We start from the raw sequence: 18,690 nt of genomic DNA, 5'->3' as shown, positions 1-18,690 counted from the left end.
CGAGAGAGAGACACACGAGCGATGCGGAGAGAGAGAAGACACACAGATCGGAGGCGAGAGAGAGCAGACCAACACAGAGCGAGAGAGAGAGAACACAGAGCTTAGAGAGAGAGACAAACAGAGCGAGAGAGAGAGACCACCAGAGCGAGAGAGAGAGAGACACACACAGAGCGAGAGAGAGAGAGAGACACACACAGAGCGAGAGAGAGACACACAGAGCGAGAGAGAGAGACACAGAGCGAGAGAGAGAGACACAGAGCGAGAGACAGAGACACAGAGCGAGAGACAGAGACACAGAGCGAGAGACAGAGACACAGAGCGAGAGACAGAGAGACACACAGAGCGAGAGAGAGAGAGAGAGAGACAGAGCGAGAGAGAGACAGAGGGAAATAAAATGATCATTATTTTCATTCCTTTTTATTGCAGAGGAGGCTGGTAAGGGGAGGATGGCATTGTCTTCCGACAGGTGGCTTCACTCCTACATGATGCTAATGTAAGACAATGGCGAGGACAGCTCATAATAATGTCTGGTAATAAATATATGGAAACTATGTGTTTTATCTGTTTGATACCATTCCATTCATTAGACTCCAGCCGTTATAACCTAACCACAGCCATTATAACCTAACCACAGCCATTGTAACCTAACCACAGCCATTGTAACCTAACCACAGCCATTACAACCTAACCACAGCCATTGTAACCTAACCACAGCCATTATAACCTAACTACAGCCATTATAACCTAAATACCGCCATTATAACCTAACTACCGCCATTATAACCTAACTACCGCCATTATAACCAAACTACAGCCATTATAACCAAACTACAGCCATTATAACCTAAATACCGCCATTATAACCTAACTACAGCCATTATAACCTAACTACAGCCATTATAACCTAACTACAGCCATTATAACCTAACTACCACCATTACAACCTAACTACAGCCATTATAACCTAACTACAGCCATTATAACCTAACTACAGCCATTATAACCTAACTACAGCCATTATAACCTAACTACAGCCATTATAACCTAACTACCGCCATTATAACCTAACTACAGCCATTATAACCTAACTACCGCCATTATAACCTAACTGCAGCCATTATAACCTAACTGCAGCCATTATAACCTAACTACAGCCATTATAACCTAACTACAGCCATTATAACATAACTACAGCCATTATAACCTAACTACAGCCATAATAACCTAACTACAGCCATTGTAACCTAACTACAGCCATTATAACCTGACTACCGCCATTATAACCTAACTACCGCCATTATAACCTGACTACCGCCATTATAACCTAACTGCAGCCATTATAACCTAACTACAGCCATTATAACCTAACTGCAGCCATTGTAACCTAACTACAGCCATTATAACCTTACTACAGCCATTATAACCTAACCACAGCCATTATAACCTAACTACAGCCATTATAACCTAACTACCACCATTATAACCTAACTGCCGCCATTATAACCTAACTGCAGCCATTGTAACCTAACTACAGCCATTATAACCTAACTACAGCCATTATAACCTAACTACAGCCATTGTAACCTAACTACCACCATTATAACCTAACTACCCCCATTATAACCTAACTGCAGCCATTATAACCTAACTACCACCATTATAACCTAACTACAGCCATTATAACCAAACTACAGCCATTATAACCAAACTACAGCCATTATAACCTAACTACAGCCATTATAACCTAACTACCACCATTATAACCTAACTACCGCCATTATAACCTAAATGCAGCCATTATAACCTAACTACAGCCATTATAACCTTACTACAGCCATTATAACCAAACTACCACCATTATAACCTAACTACAGCCATTATAACCAAACTACAGCCATTATAACCAAACTACAGCCATTATAACCTAACTACCACCATTATAACCTAACTAACGCCATTATAACCTAACTACCACCATTATAACCTAACTACCACCATTATAACCTAACTACCACCATTATAACCTAACTACCACCATTACAACCTAACTACCACCATTATAACCTAACTACCGCCATTATAACCTGACTACCGCCATTATAACCTAACCACAGGCATTATAACCTAACCACAGCCATTATAACCTAACCACAGCCATTATAACCCAACTACAGCCATTATAATCTAACTACAGCCATAATAATCTAACTACCGCCATTATAACCTAACTACAGCCATTATAACCTTACTACAGCCATTATAACCTAGCTGCAGCCATTATAACCTAACTGCAGCCATTATAACATAACTACAGCCATTATAACCTTACTACAGCCATTATAACCTAGCTGCAGCCATTATAACCTAACTGCAGCCATTATAACATAACTACAGCCATTATAACCTAACTACAGCCATTATAACCTAACTGCAGCCATTATAACCTTACTACAGCCATTATAACCTAGCTGCAGCCATTATAACCTAACTGCAGCCATTATAACATAACTACAGCCATTATAACCTAACTACAGCCATTATAACCTAACTACAGCCATTATAACCTAACTGCAGCCATAATAACCTAACTACAGCCATTATAACCTAACTACAGCCATTATAACCTAACTACAGCCATTATAACCTAACTACAGCCATTATAACCTAACTACCGCCATTATAACCTAACTGCAGCCATTATAACCTAACTACCGCCATTATAATCTAACTACAGCCATTATAACCTAACTACAGCCATTATAACCTAACTGCAGCCATTATAACCTAACTACCGCCATTATAACCTAACTACCGCCATTATAACCTAACTGCAGCCATTATAACCTAACTACAGCCATTATAACCTAACTACAGCCATTATAACCTAACTACCGCCATTATAACCTAACTGCAGCCATTATAACCTAACTACAGCCATTATAACCTAACTACAGCCATTATAACCTAACTACAGCCATTATGACCCAACTACAGCCATTATAACCTAACTACATCCATTGTAACATAACTACCGCCATAACAAGGTAGTGCACAATACAGGGAATAGGGTCCCTTTGGCCACATGACTTCAGTCAAAAGTAGAACTTGCCTTGAAGTTTCCATCGTGATGGAGTTTGAGGCCCTCAAAGTACCTGGAGGGATCTGGTATCGGAGGATTCAGAATCTTCTTGACCCTGTCAGCACTGAACGGAAATGAAAGGAAGTTGCACTTAACCAACTACAAAACATTACATCTAAAACATGATGTAGTCTTTGCAGTCCGTTGGTGTTAAAATACATCACATTTACAATGGACCCCACCCAACCCCCTCACACACACACACACACACACACACACACACACACACACACACACACACACACACACACACACACACACACACACACACACACAGTACTCACTTTCCTTTGCAGAGCAACATGGAGACCAGCAGGACCAGTACAACAACAGCTCCCACCACGGTGACCACCACAAAGTCCTGGTCTAGAACATCAGGACTACCTGAGAACAGGACCAGAGGAACAACATAGAACATACTTACAACATATTTACAACATACATAACAACCACTATTTGACTAAAAGATTGGAATAGAAAAGCCTTCATTTACATTTCTGTCTGTAAGTTTATTTTGAGCATGTGTCTGCCTATCTAAGAATGAAAGAAAGAAATAGGGAAGGAAGGAAGGATGAAGAAGAAGAAGCTGTTTTTCTAGATTCATATGGAAACACACTACTATGCCTGCATTCCAAATGGCAACATATTCCCTGTTTAGTGCAGTACTTTTGGCCCATAGGGCTCTGCACTCTGTAGGGAACTATAGGGCCATTTGGGATACAACCCAAGTATATATACACGTAGACCCACATGTACTAATAACCAATGACATCACTGATGCTGTATTTACCTGTTGGATTCATCTGGCCCAGAGTGGAGACCCATGATGCACTGGGGCTCCAGTCGCTCCACTGACAGTCTGGGTAATCGTCTGGGTCGGCTCGAACTCTGACTCTGACTCTGACCTGGTACCACCTTCCTCTCTCCAGCCTCTCAGGGTCCAGGTCAAAATACGTCTGTTTGTTTGATATGTTCACCTCCACAGCATCCTGCAGTACCACAACATACAGCAAGTGTACTTTTAGATAGTGTACAAAAGATGTGCACTCGTTCACTGCATTCTCTCTTTCACATCTCTCCCCTTTCCCTCGTTATTATCTGTCCTCTGTCTCTGTCTCTCTTCCTCCCCCTTCTCTCTCTCTCTCACCTCCCAGTGATGTAGTTCCTGTTTCCACTGCAGTTGGAAGTCATAGTTGAATATCATGTCTGAAATGGGAGCTCCTGGTGTCCAGACGATTGAGGCATTGGTGACGGTCGGCTTGCCAGGGGGATGCATTTTAACTGCCAAACACAAAACAATGTAGTCATAGTAGTACTAATATATTACTAATATCACTGTAACGTACGCTGGAATAAATGTCGGACCAAGGCGCAGCGAATGTTGAGTTCCACATTGCTAAGTTTCACTTTCTAATAAATAAAGACAAAAACAAATAAACAATAAACTAACAACGAACCGTGACTACAGAGATGCTACGTGCACTAACCTAAAACATTATCCCATAACACAGGTGGGAAAACCAGCTACTTAAATATGATCCCCAATTAGAGACAACGATTTTCCAGCTGCCTCTAATTGGGAATCGTACAAATCACCAACATAGAAAATCAAACCTAGAACTGTAACGGTCGTCGTAATGGATGGACCAAGGCGCAGCGGGTTGAGTGCTCATATTTAACGTTTATTTGAAATAACCACGAACACTTCTCAAAAACAAGAAAACAAGAAACGGACGACAAACAGTCTTGCAGGCAACACACAGCTATGCAAAGAACAACCTCCCTCAAATCCCATGACAAACACATTCCTATTTATAGGACCTTCAATCAGAGGCAACGATAGACAGCTGCCTCCAATTGAAGGCCCCAACCCCAATTACCTAAACATAGAAATAGAAATGACTAGACAGAACATAGAAATACACTAACATAGAACAATGACAAAAACCCCGGAATACACAAACCAAACACCCCTCTACATACACACACACACCCCGAACCATATAAAACAAATACCCCCTGCCACGTCCTGACCAAACTATAATAACAAATAACCCCTTTACTGGTCAGGACGTGACAGTACCCCCCCAAAGGTGCAGACCCCGGATGCACCTAACAAAAAAAATCTTAGAAAAATAAACCCCTTAAACTAAAGGGAGGGAAGGGAGGGTGGCTGCCGTCACCGACGGCTCCCGTGCTACACCCCCCCTCCCCAAACCTCCTACAGTGGAGGTGGCTTAGGCTTAAGTCCCCTACCTGACCAGTCCACCAGCACTGAATACCTCGGCCTGAAGCCTGTCACTGTAGACCCTGGACTGGACTCTGGGAGCTCCGGACTGTAGGGCGACTCTGGGAGCTCCGGACTATAGGGCGACTCTGGGAGCTCCGGACTGTAGGGCGACTCTCTCGGTTCCGGACTGTAGGCCGACTCTCTCGGTTCCGGACTGTAGGCCGACTCACTCGGTTCCGGACTGTAGGCCGACTCACTCGGTTCCGGACAGTGGGCCGTCTCTCTCGGTTCCGGACAGTGGGCCGTCTCTCTCGGTTCCGGACAGTGGGCCGTCTCTCTCGGTTCCGGACAGTGGGCCGTCTCTCTCGGTTCCGGACAGTGGGCCGTCTCTCTACGAGGCACTGTCACCGAAAGCTCTGGACGAGGCACTGTTGCCGGACACTCTGGACGAGGCACTGTTGCCGGAAGTTCTGGACGAGGCACTGTTGCCGGAAGTTCTGGACGAGGCATTGTTGCCGGAAGTTCTGGACGAGGCACTGTTGCCGGAAGTTCTGGACGAGGCACTGTTGCCGGAAGGCCTGGTGCGTGGGGCTGGCTTAGGACACGCCAGACTAAGGACACGCACCACAGGGCTAGTACGAGGAGTAGGGACAGGACGAGCTGGACTGGGCTGACGCACTGGGAGGCCTGGTGCCTGGGGTGGGTACTGGAGGTATCAGACTGGAGACACGCACCCCAAGGCTAGTGCGAGGAGCAGGAGCAGGACGGGTCGGACTGGGCTGACGCACTTGAAGCCTGGTGCGTGGGGCTGGTACTGGAGGTATCAGACTGGAGACACGCACCCCAAGGCTAGTGCGAGGAGCAGGAACAGGACGGGTCGGACTGGGCTGACGCACTTGAAGCCTGGTGCATGGGGCTGGTACTGGAGGTATCAGACTGGAGACACGCACCCCAAGGCTAGTGCGAGGAGCGGGAACAGGACATACTGCACTGGGCTGACGCACTGGAAGCCTAGTGCGTGGGGCTGGTACTGGAGCTATCAGACTGGAGACACGCACCCCAAGGCTAGTGCGAGGAGCGGGAACAGGAGGTACTGCACTGGGTTGACGCACTGGAAGCCTGGTGCGTGGTGCTGGCTTCGGATGTGCCAGACTGGAGACACGCACCTCACGGCTAGTGCGAGGAGCGGGAACAGGATACACTGGACCGTGAAGGCACACTGGCGGTCTCGAGCGCAGTACTGGCACCACCCTTACTGGCTGGATGCCCGCTTCCCCCTGGCAAATGCGGGGCGCTGGCACCGCGCACACCGGCCTGTAAATGCTTGGCCTTGACGCCGTGCGCATCACTCCAACGCACGGGACCTGACCAGTAATAGGCTGCCTCCAATAAGCACGGGGAGTTGGCTTGCGGCTTAATCCTGGCCCCGCCAAACTACCCGTGTGCCCCCCCCCAAAACAATTATTGGGGCTGCCTCTCAGGCTTAAATGCCAACCGTGAACCCCTGTAACAGTCCCAATCTTCGTTCCACTTTTTCTCCACCTGTCTCCATGGCAGGGTCTTGTCCCCTGCCATTATATCCTCCCCTGTCCACGATGTCCTCCACTCCCTTTTCTCCCTGGTCCAAGATCCTTCCTCCTCCTGGGCCCGCTGCTTGGTCCGTGTTTGGTGGGAAGTTCTGTAACGGTCGTCGTAATGGATGGACCAAGGCGCAGCGGGTTGAGTGCTCATATTTAACGTTTATTTGAAATAACCACGAACACTTCTCAAAAACAAGAAACGGACAACAAACAGTCTTGCAGGCAACACACAGCTATGCAAAAGAACAACCTCCCACAAATCCCATGACAAACACATTCCTATTTATAGGACCTTCAATCAGAGGCAACGATAGACAGCTGCCTCCAATTGAAGGCCCCAACCCCAATTACCTAAACATAGAAATAGAAATGACTAGACAGAACATAGAAATATACTAACATAGAACAATGACAAAAACCCCGGAATACATAAACCAAACACCCCTCTAGATACACACACACCCCGAATCATATAAAACAAATACCCCCTGCCACGTCCTGACCAAACTATAATAACAAATAACCCCTTTACTGGCCAGGACGTGACAAGAACCCCACATAGAAATAAATTAACTAGATCAAACCCCCAGTCACGCCCTGACCTACTCCACCATAGAAAATAAGAGCTCTCTATGGACAGGACGTGACAGTAACAGAACTACTAGTACTAAGTTGAATTAGAAATGTTAGTATCAGGTATGAATTAGTATTAAGTTGTATAAATGAATAAGCTTTCCACCATGTTTGTATTGCATTATGTTGTATCATTGTGTATTGATTTTGTGTATTTTGTATGATGACCTCACAAAACCTCATAAAGTTATAGTATCGTATCGTTGTTGTTGGTGTACAGTTAATGTAGTAGTAGTGGGTTAGTAATAGCTGACACATCGTACATAATATCACTCAAATTACTGTACACTTACTGTGGTTAAATGGCTGATACAGGTAGTTAATCTGTATCACATAATCTTCTGCTTGTCCACACTGTACACCAATGGGTATTTCATCATTGTCACAAAAGTGCTGAAAGATAATTTACAGAAGTTCAGTTATCCAGGGTTGTTTGTCTATTGGTCTATATACATGCTATCATTGTTTTATTACTATTATTATTACTATTAGAAAAACGTTATAAAAAGTTATAAAAAATAAACAAATTCCTGGTTAATTTATTCATCCAGATGTTACATTCATGTTATTATTTTTATAATCGTTTTTAAATTCTAGTTTTGATCTATAATAATGCACATATATAACCAAGCATTGGTTTTAACTTGATGTAGTTTTATAAAACTCACTGGATTGCCCTCAAAGACCAGACTGCCGCCTCTCAAAGTTGTGTTGGAACCGCCCAAGGACTTCATCTCACATTGCCTGTAGTTACAACAGTGAACCATTGTTTCAGTTAGCATCCCAAATGGCACCCTATTACATATATAGTGCACTACTTTTGACCAGGACTATGGAATAGGGTTCCAGTTAAGGTTCATTCTTAGTCTTCTTTACCTTTTAAACCCGGGGTATTCACCATGCAGAGTGCAAGGCATGTCTGGGGGCACGCATGTGTTGTTCAACACACATGTGATGTTACTGATGAAGTCATTGACACACTGCAGACCTATGAGAAACAGAAACAGAGAGAGTGAGAGAAAAGGTGACAGAGAGAGCGAAAGAGGCAGAGAGAGAGAGAAAGAGGCAGAGAGGGAGAGAGGGAGAGAGAGAGAAAGAGAAAGAGAGAAGCAGAAAGAGAGGCAGAGAGAGAGGCAGAGAGTGAGAGAGAGAGAGAGAGAGGCAGAGAGTGAGAGAGAGAGAGAGAGAGAGAGAGAGAGAGAGAGAGAAAGAGAGAAAGAGAGAGGCAGAGAGAAATAGAGGCAGAGAGAGAGAGAGGCAGAGAGAGAGAGAGGCAGAGAGCGAGAGAGAGAGGCAGAGAGCGAGAGAGAGAGGCAGAGTGCGAGAGAGAGGCAGAGAGTGAGAGAGAGAGAGAAAGAGAGAGAGGGGCAGAAAGAGAGAGAGCGATAGAGAGAAAGTGAAAGTTTGAGAGAGAGAATAATATATAAATTAAATTGCCTGAATGACAGATGGCTATATACGTTTTTTAATAATTTTTTTATTTCGATTTTTCGGGGGGTGCTGCGACACCCTCAGAATGCCTACTTCATGCAGCTATGGATACAAACCATTATAAATGTTCTTGTAATGCATTGTGAAGAGGGTATTGATGACTTACAGGGCTTTGTTTTGTTTTGAGCATGTCTTCCTATCTAAGAATGAAAGAAAGAAATAGGGAAGGAAGGAAGGAAGAAGAAGAAGAACAAGAAGGAGAAGGAAAGGAGGAGTAGAAGGAAAGGAGGAGAAGAAGGAGAAGAAGGAAAGGACGAGAAGAAAGAGAAGAAGCTATTTTTCACATCTATTAAAGAAACACACTATGGCAACGTATTCCCTATTTAGTGCACTACTGCATTACGTTTTACAGTACTGTAATATAGAATTACAGTAGCTAACTGAAAGTTTTGCTGTAAATTTACAGCAATTTGTTACAGCTTAGGGAAAAGGGTGCAATTTTAGTGCACTATGTAGGGAATAGGAGGCATTTTGGGATGCACACCAAGTACAGTGAGGGAGTACAGTGATCCCCTGCTGATTTTGTACGTTTGCCCACTGACAAAGAAATGATCAGTCTATAATTTTAATGGTAGGTTTATTTGAACAGTGAGAGACAGAATAACAACAAAAAAATCCAGAACAACGCATGTCAAAAATGTTATAAATTGATTTGCATTTTAATGAGGGAAATAAGTATTTGACCCCTCTGCAAAACATGACTTAGTACTTGGTGGCAAAACCCTTGTTGGCAATCACAGAGGTCAGACGTTTCTTGTAGTTGGCCACCAGGTTGCACACATCTCAGGAGGGATTTTGTCCCACTCCTCTTTGCAGATCTTCTCCAAGTCATTAAGGTTTCGAGGCTGACGTTTGGCAACTCGAACCTTCAACTCCCTCCAGAGATTTTCTATGGGATTAAGGTCTGGAGACTGGCTAGGCCACTCCAAGACCTTAATGTGCTTCTTCTTGAGCCACACCTTTGTTGCCTTGGCCGTGTGTTTTGGGTCATTGTCATGCTGGAATACCCATCCACGACCCATTTTCAATGCCCTGGCTGAGGGAAGGAGGTTCTCACCCAAGATTTGACGGTACATGGTCCCGTCCATCGTCCCTTTGATGCGGTGAAGTTGTCCTGTCCCCTTAGCAGAAAAACACCCCCAAAGCATAATGTTTCCACCTCCATGTTTGACGGTGGGGATGGTGTTTTTGGGGTCATAGGCAGCATTCCTCCTCCTCCTTGAGTTGATGCCAAAGAGCTCCATTTTGGTTTCATCTGACCACAACACTTTCACCCAGTTGTCCTCTGAATCATTCAGATGTTCATTGGCAAACTTCAGACGGGCATGTATATGTGCTTTCTTGAGCAGGGGGACCTTGCGGGCGCTGCAGGATTTCAGTCCTTCAAGGCGTAGTGTTTTACCAATTGTTTTCTTGGTGACTATGGTCCCAGCTGCCTTGAGATCATTGACAAGATCCTTCCATGTAGTTCTGGGCTGATTCCTCACCATTCTCATGATCATTGCAACTCCACGAGGTGAGATCTTGCATGGAGCCCCAGGCCGAGGGATATTGACAGTTCTTTTGTGTTTCTTCCATTTGCGAATAATCGCACCAACTGTTGTCATCTTCTCACCAAGCTGCTTGGTGATGGTCTTGTAGCCCATTCCAGCCTTGTGTAGGTCTACAATCTTGTCCCTGACATCCTTGGAGAGCTCTTTGGTCTTGGCCATGGTGGAGAGTTTGGAATATGATTGATTGATTGATTGCTTCTGTGGACAGGTGTCTTTTATACAGGTAACAAGCTGAGATTAGGAGCACTCCCTTTAAGAGTGTGCTCCCAATCTCAGCTCATTACCTGTATAAAAGACACCTGGGAGCCAGAAATCTTTCTGATTGAGAGGGGGTCAAGTACTTATTTCCCTCATTAAAATGCAAATCAATTCATACATTTTTTGACATGCGTTTTTCTGGATTTTGTTTTTGTTATTCTGTCTCTGACTGTTCAAATAAACCTGCCATCAAAATTATAGACTGATCATTTCTTTGTCAGTGGGCAAACGTACAAAATCAGCAGGGGATCAAATACTTTTTTCCCCTCACTCTATATATTGTATAGTATAGCCTAGTGAATCCCCGAGCTGGCAAGGTAGAAAACAATCTGCTGTTCTGCCCTTCAGCAAGACAGTTAAACCCCAAAAACAACTGCTCCCTGGGGTCCGGATGATGTCGATTAAGGCAGCCCGCTGCACCTCTCTGATTCAGAGAGACACATTGCAGTTGAATACATTCAAACGTGTATCAATTATGCTGTATTTACCTGTTGGCTGTGGCTTCATCTGGCCCACAGCAGACACCCATGATGCACTGGGGCTCCAGTCGCTCCACTGACAGTCTGGGTAATAGTATGGGTCGGCTCGAACCCTGACTCTGACCTGATACCTCCTTCCTCTCTCCAGCCTCTCAGGGTCCAGGTCAAAATACTTCTGTTTGTTTGATATGTTCACCTCCACAGCATCCTGCAGTACCACAACATACAGCAAGTGTACTTTTAGATAGTGTACAAAAGATGTGCACTCGTTCACTGCATTCTCTCTTTCACATCTCTCCCCTTTCCCTCGTTATTATCTGTCCTCTGTCTCTGTCTCTCTTCCTCCCCCTTCTCTCTCTCTCTCACCTCCCAGTGATGTAGTTCCTGTTTCCACTGTAGTTGGAAGTCATAGTTGGATATCATTTTTGAAATGGGAGCTCCTGGTGTCCAGACGATTGAGGCATTGGTGATGTTTGGCTTGCCAGGGGGATGCATTTTAACTGCCAAACACAAAACAATGTAGTCATAGTGGTACTAATATATTACTAATATCACTGTAACAGAACTACTAGTACTAAGTTGAATTAGAAATGTTAGTATCAGGTATGAATTGGTATTAAGTTGTATACAGTGCATTCAGAAAGTATTCAGACCCCTTCCCTTTTTCCACATTTTGTTAGGTTACAGCCTTATTCTAAAATTGATTAAATTAAACAATTTCCCCATCAATCTACACACAACACCCCATAATGACAAAGCAAAAACATTTTTTTTAAATGTTTGCAAACGTATTAAAAGTAAAAAACAAAAAAAACGTATTTACATACTTATTCAGACCCTTTGCTATGAGACTCGAAATTGAGCTCAAGTGCATCCTGTTTCCCTTGATCATCCTTGAGATTGTAATCCACCTGTGGTAAATTAAATTGATTGGATATGATTTGGAAAGGCACACACCTGTCTATATAAGGTCCCACAGCTGACAGTGCATGTCAGAGCGAAAACCAAGCCATGAGGTTGAAGGAAATGTCCGTAGAGCTCCGAGACAGGATTGTGTCAAGGCGCAGATCTGGGGAAGGTTACCAAAACAGTTTTGCGGCATTGAAGGTCCCCAAGAAGACAGTGGCCTCCATCTTTCTTAAATGGAAGAACTTTGGAACCACCAAGACGCTTCCTAGAGCTGGCCGCTCGGCCAAACTGAGCAATAGGGGAGGTGACCAAGAATCCAATGGTCAATCTGACAGAGCTCCAGAGTTCCTCTATGGAGATGGCAAAACCTTCCAGAAGGACAACCATCTCTGCAGCATTCCACAAATTCGGCCTTTATGGTAGAGTGGCCAGACGGAAGCCGTTCCTCATTAAAAGGCACAACAGCCCACTTGGAGTTTGCCAAAAAGGCACCTAAAAGACTCTCACACCGTGAGAAACAAGATTCTCTGGTCTGATGAAACCAATATTGAACTCTTTGGCCTGAATGCCAGACGTCACGTCTGGAGGAAACCTGACACCATCCTTATGGTGGTGGAATGGGAGAAACTCCCCAAACCATCATGCTGTGGAGATGTTTTTCAGCCGAATGCACTGGGAGACTAGTCAGGACTGAGGGAAAGATGAACGGAGCAAAGTACAGAGAGATCCTTGATGAAAACCTGCTTCAGGACCTCAGACTGAGATGACGGTTCACCTTCCAACAGAACAATGACCTTGAGCACACAGCCAAGACAACGCAGGAGTGGCTTCGGGACAAGTCTCTGAATGTCCTTGAGTGGCCCAGCCAGAGCCTGGACTTGAACCCGATCGAACATCTCTGGAGAGACCTGAAAATAGCTGAGCAGCAACGCTCCCCATCCAATCTGACAGAACTTGAGAGGATCTGCAGAGAAGAATGGGAGAAACTCCCCAAATACAGGTGTGCCAAACTTGTAGCATTATACCCATGACAACTCGAGGCTGTAATTTCTGCCATAGGTGCTTCAACAAAGTACTGAGTAAAGGGTCTGAATACTGTCATGACGTTGCCCTCTTTGGGTACAGCGAGCACAGTTGACCCCCTCCCCCATCCCCCTACTTCTGCACCATCTCCCTCTGTCTATCTAGACCCAGGCTGCTGTGGTCAGAAGGGGTCGTAAATTACTAAAAGAATGTCCTGCCTCATGGCCACAGTATAAAGAGACAAGAGTGGGTTTTGTATAGAGAACAAAGGATTCTTCCACCTCACAGAACTGGAGAATCGAATGACATTTATGTTCTGGAGAAGGTATAAAAGATCGGTGAAGAATCCAGCTACGAACTGGTCCGTTTGGTACAATGTTGTGAAATTCATAAGAGACAATACGGGCCATATTACCATTATAATGTTTATATAATAACCTCAGCTATGAGACTTACATCTAAATGGTTGTATAAAATTAATGAAAAAGGATGGAACTGTTTGTGAAATTGTGTAAATGTGATTTTGGACTGTTAATGAAGGAAACTCCAATTCCCTTTGGAGTCTTAACTAAGTCATCGGCACGCCCCCAGGGACACAGACAGGACAAGGCGTCATGTGACAGCCTTTTCTACGTTCAGTATATAAACCCCTCAGGGTTTCTTTCCCTAGATCAGGCCTCCACTCCATTACGAGTTGGCTAATAGGTTTGACCATGCGCCCCTCTACTGAACTTTAGCCATACCACATGGTTAAAATATTAGACTATCGATACAGAATAAGAACAAGTCTTTGATATTAATTACTAGTCTGCAGCTAGGAATTCGGTATCATTGCACGCGAAGACCGCCGAAACATCTCTCCTATAACGACATGAATGAATGTCGCTTTGAAATATCCATTCTAACCGAGAGAGAGAGAGAGAGAGAGAGAGAGAGAGAGAGAGAGAGAGAGAGAACGCGAGGACGAAACTCTCCAACAGAACAGAACTTTTCAACAAAGATCCCGACGACACACTGAGCGTAAATATATATTGATTGCAATTGTTCCCGAATGAGTGAGCGTTCATGTGCAAAGGATTAGCATTTCAATTGTATAATATTCAACTTTGAACCAACTCTTTTGTTTAACAAGCCGCCATGCCGGTTTAGCCCACTAGGGCACATTCCTCTACCATTTCTTTGTGACGATAACTACTGTTTGTATGCTTTCTGTGAATTACTTAGTTTAGTAAATAAATGATTTTAAGACAATTGATGTATGGATAACTTAGTGAAGACTGGGTTCATGCAGATAACAACAATTTACGACGTTTGGAATGAGACTGACGCGAGGTAAAAATACATCATTAAATCAGAAGATAATCGATCAGATACTATAATATCTGAAAGTTATATTAGGAAAATTATAACCTTGTAATCTGAATATTTTTCTTGGTGCCCCGACCTCCTAGTTAATTACAGTTACACGATGAATCAGTTAATCGAGTGATAATAATTACAGAGAGTTATTTGCTAAACATGTCTTCAGTTTAATGATGCCAAAGACACGACAATACTTATGTAAATGTGATATTTCCTGTTTTTTGGGGGGGGGGGGTTGTTGCAAAAAAACATTTTTTTTTTGTTTTTTACACATTTGCAAAAATGTATAAAAACCTATTTTTGTCATTATAGGGTTTTGTGTGTAGATTGATTAGGGGGAAAAAACTATTTAATTAATTTTAGAATAAGGCTGTAACATAACAAAATGTGGAAAAAGTCTGTTTGTATTGCATTATGTTGTATCATTGTGTATTGATTTTGTGTATTTTGTATGATGACCTCACAAAACCTCATAAAGTTATAGTATCGTATCGTTGTTGTTGGTGTACAGTTAATGTAGTAGTAGTAGGTTAGTAATAACTGACACATCGTACATAATATCACTCAAATTACTGTACACGTACTGTGGTTAAATGGCTGATACAGGTAGTTCATCTGTATCACATAATCTTCTGCTTGTCCACACTGTACACCAATGGGTATTTCATCATCGTCCCAAAAGTGCTGAAAGATAATTTACAGAAGTTCAGTTATCCAGGGTTGTTTGTCTATTGGTCTATATACATGCTGTCATTGTTTTATTACTATTATTATTATTATTATTATTAGAAAAACGTTATAAAAAATTATCAAAAATAAACAAATTCCTGGTTAATTTATTCATCCAGATTAATGTGTTACATTCATGTTATTACTTATATAATCTGTTTTTAAATTATAGTTTTTATCTATAATAATGCACATATATAAGCAAGCATTGCTTTTAACTTGATGTAGTTTTATAAAACTCACTTGATTGCCCTCAAAGACCAGACTGCCGCATCTCAAAGTTGTGTTGGAACCGCCCAAGGACTTCATCTCACATTGCCTGTAGTTACAACAGTGAACCACTGTTTCAGTTAGCATCCCAAATGGCACCCTATTACATATATAGTGCACTACTTTTGACCAGGACTATGGAATAGGGTTCCAGTTAAGGTTCATTCTTAGTCTTCTTTACCTTTTAAACCCGGGGTATTCACCATGCAGAGTGCAAGGCATGTCTGGGGGCACGCATGTGTTGTTCAACACACATGTGATGTTACTGATGAAGTCATTGACACACTGCAGACCTATGAGAAACAGAGTGAGAGAAAGAGAGAGAGAGATAATTCAATAGTTGTGGCTTAGCATTGTTTAATAGCCAGTTTTATCAGGCTCTATATCATGTTTTTTCATATATCATACAATGGCAAGAAAAAGTATGTGAACCCTTTGGAACGTGATCAAGACAAAGGAGAAGATTGTGGACTACAGTAAAAAGAGGACCGAGCACACCTCCATTCTCATCGATGGGGCTGCAGTGGAGCAGGTTGAGAGCCTCAAGTTCCTTGGTGCCCACATCACCAACAAACTAACATGGTCCAAGCACACCAAGACAGTTGTGAAGAGGGCATGACATAACCTATTCCCCCTCAGGGGACTGAAAAGATTTGGCATGGGTCCTCAGATCCTCAAAAGGTTCAACAGCTGCACCATCAAGAGTATCCTGACTGGTTGCATCACTGCCTGGTATGGCAACTGCTGGGCATCCGACCGCAAGGCACTACAGAGGGTAGTGCGAACGGCCCAGTACATCACTGGGGTCATGCTTCCTGCCATCCAGGACCTCTATACCAGGCGGTGTCAGAGGAAGGCCTAAAAATTGTCAAAGACTCCAGCCACCCTAATCATAGACTGTTCTCCCTGCTACCGCACGGCAAGTGGTACCGGAGCGCCACGTCTAGGTCCAAGAGGCTTCTAAACAGTTCTACCCCCAAGCCATAAGACTCCTGAACATCGAAACAAATGGTTTCCCAGACTATTTACATTCCCCCCCCCTCTTTACACCGCTGCTACTCTCTTATCCTCTATGGACAGTCACTTTAATAACTGTACCTTAATGTACATACTACCTCACTAACAGGTGCCCCCACACATTGACTCTGTATCGGTACCCCCCTGTATATAGTCTCGCTATTATTATTTTACTGCTGCTCTTTAATTACTTGTTACTTTTGTCTCTTATTCTTATCCGTATTTTTTAAATGCATTGTTGGTTAGTGGATCGTAAGTAAGCATTTCACTGTAAGGTCTACACCTGTTGTATTCGGCACATGTGACTAATACAATTTGATTTGATTTACCTGGATTACTGCATAAATTGGTCATCAAATTTGATCTGATCTTCATCTAAGCCACAACAATAGACAAACATAGTGTGCTTAAACTAATAATACACTAATTATTGTATTTTCTTGTCTATATTGCATACATCATTTAAACATTCACAGTGTAGGTTTGAAAAAGTATGTGAACTCTTAGGCTAATGACTCTTAGGCTAATCAGGAGTAAGCTAACCTGGAGTCCAATCAATGAGACAAGATTGGAGATGTTGGTTAGAGCTGCCTTGCCCTATAAAACACACTCACAAAATTTGAGTTTGCTAATCACAAGAAGCATTGCCTGATATGAACCATGCCTCGAACAAAAGAGATCTCAGAAGACCTAAGATTAAGAATTGTTGACTTGCATAAAGCTGGAAAGGGTTACAAAAATATCTCTGAAAGCCTTGCTGTTCATCAGTCCGGTAAGACAAATTGTCTATAAATGGAGACAGTTCAGCACTGTTGCTACTCTCCCTAGGAGTGGCCGCCCTGCAAAGATGACTGCAAGAGCACAGCGCAGAATGCTCAATGAGGTTAAGAAGAATCCTAGTGTCAGCTAAAGAATTACAGAAATCTCTGGAACATGCTAACATCTCTGTTGACGAGTCTATGATACGTAAAACGCTAAACAAGAATGGTGTTCATGGGAGGACACCAAGGAAGAATCCACTGTTGTCCAAAAAAAACATTGCTGCACGTTTGAAGTTTTCAAAAGTGCACCTGGATGTTCCACAGCACTACTGGCAAAATATTCTGTGGACAAATGAAACTACTGCTGAGTTGTTTGGAAGGAACACAGAAAAAAAGGCACAGCACACCAACATCAAAACCTCATCCCAACTGTAAAATATGGTGGAGGGAGCATCATGGTTTGGGGCTGCTTTGCTGCCTCAGGGCCTGGACAGCTTGCTATCATCGATGGAAAAATGAATTTCCAAGTTTATCAAGACATTTTGCAGGAGAATGTTAGGCTATCTGTCTGCCAATTGAAGCTCAACAGAAGTGGGGTGATGCAACAGGACAACGACCCAAAACACAGAAGTAAATACGCCTTCTGGAGTGGCCCAGTCAGAGTCCTGACCTCAACCCGATTTGAGATGCTGTGGCATGACCTAAAGAGAGCAGTTCACACCAGACATCCAAATAATATTGCTGAACTGAAACAGTTTTGTAAAGAGGAATGGTCCAAAATTCCTCCTGACCATTGTGCAGGTCTGATCCGCAACTACAGAAAACGCTTGGTTGAGGTTATTGCTGCCAAAGAAGGGTCAACCAGTTATTAAATCCAAGGGTTCACATACTTTTCCACCCTGCACTGTGAATGTTTGCATGGTGTGTTCAATAAAGACATGAAAACATTATCAACTAAAACAAACAGCAAATGCATCCAACAAGTTTGTAGAGTCACAAGCTTGATATAATCACTGTGTGCTATGAATATACAACCTAATACTTAACTTTTTACTACTTTAATATACATATTTGTGAATTTATCCCAATACTTTTGGTCCCCTAAAATGGGTGGACTATGTACAAAAAGTGCCGTAATTTCTAAAAAGGTTCCCCCGATATGGATGAAAATACACAAAAAATAAAGCCGACAGTCTGCACTTTAACCTCATAGTCGTTATAAATGTGCTTGTAATGCATTGTGAAGGGTATTGATG

The 18,690-nt window shown here is 43.2% G+C and overlaps 1 pseudogene; it reads right to left on the bottom strand.

Moving 5' to 3' along the window:
• The window catches only part of LOC115177855 (uncharacterized), a 47,189-nt pseudogene that overhangs the window by 12,181 nt on the left and 16,318 nt on the right, over positions 1-18,690 (bottom strand).

The sequence above is a fragment of the Salmo trutta genome, chromosome 38 (genome assembly GCF_901001165.1).
Source record: "Salmo trutta chromosome 38, fSalTru1.1, whole genome shotgun sequence".
Lineage (NCBI taxonomy): Eukaryota > Metazoa > Chordata > Actinopteri > Salmoniformes > Salmonidae > Salmo > Salmo trutta.
The sequence above is the reverse complement of the archived record's forward strand: the minus strand, read 5'-3'. Positions and strand labels throughout refer to the sequence as shown.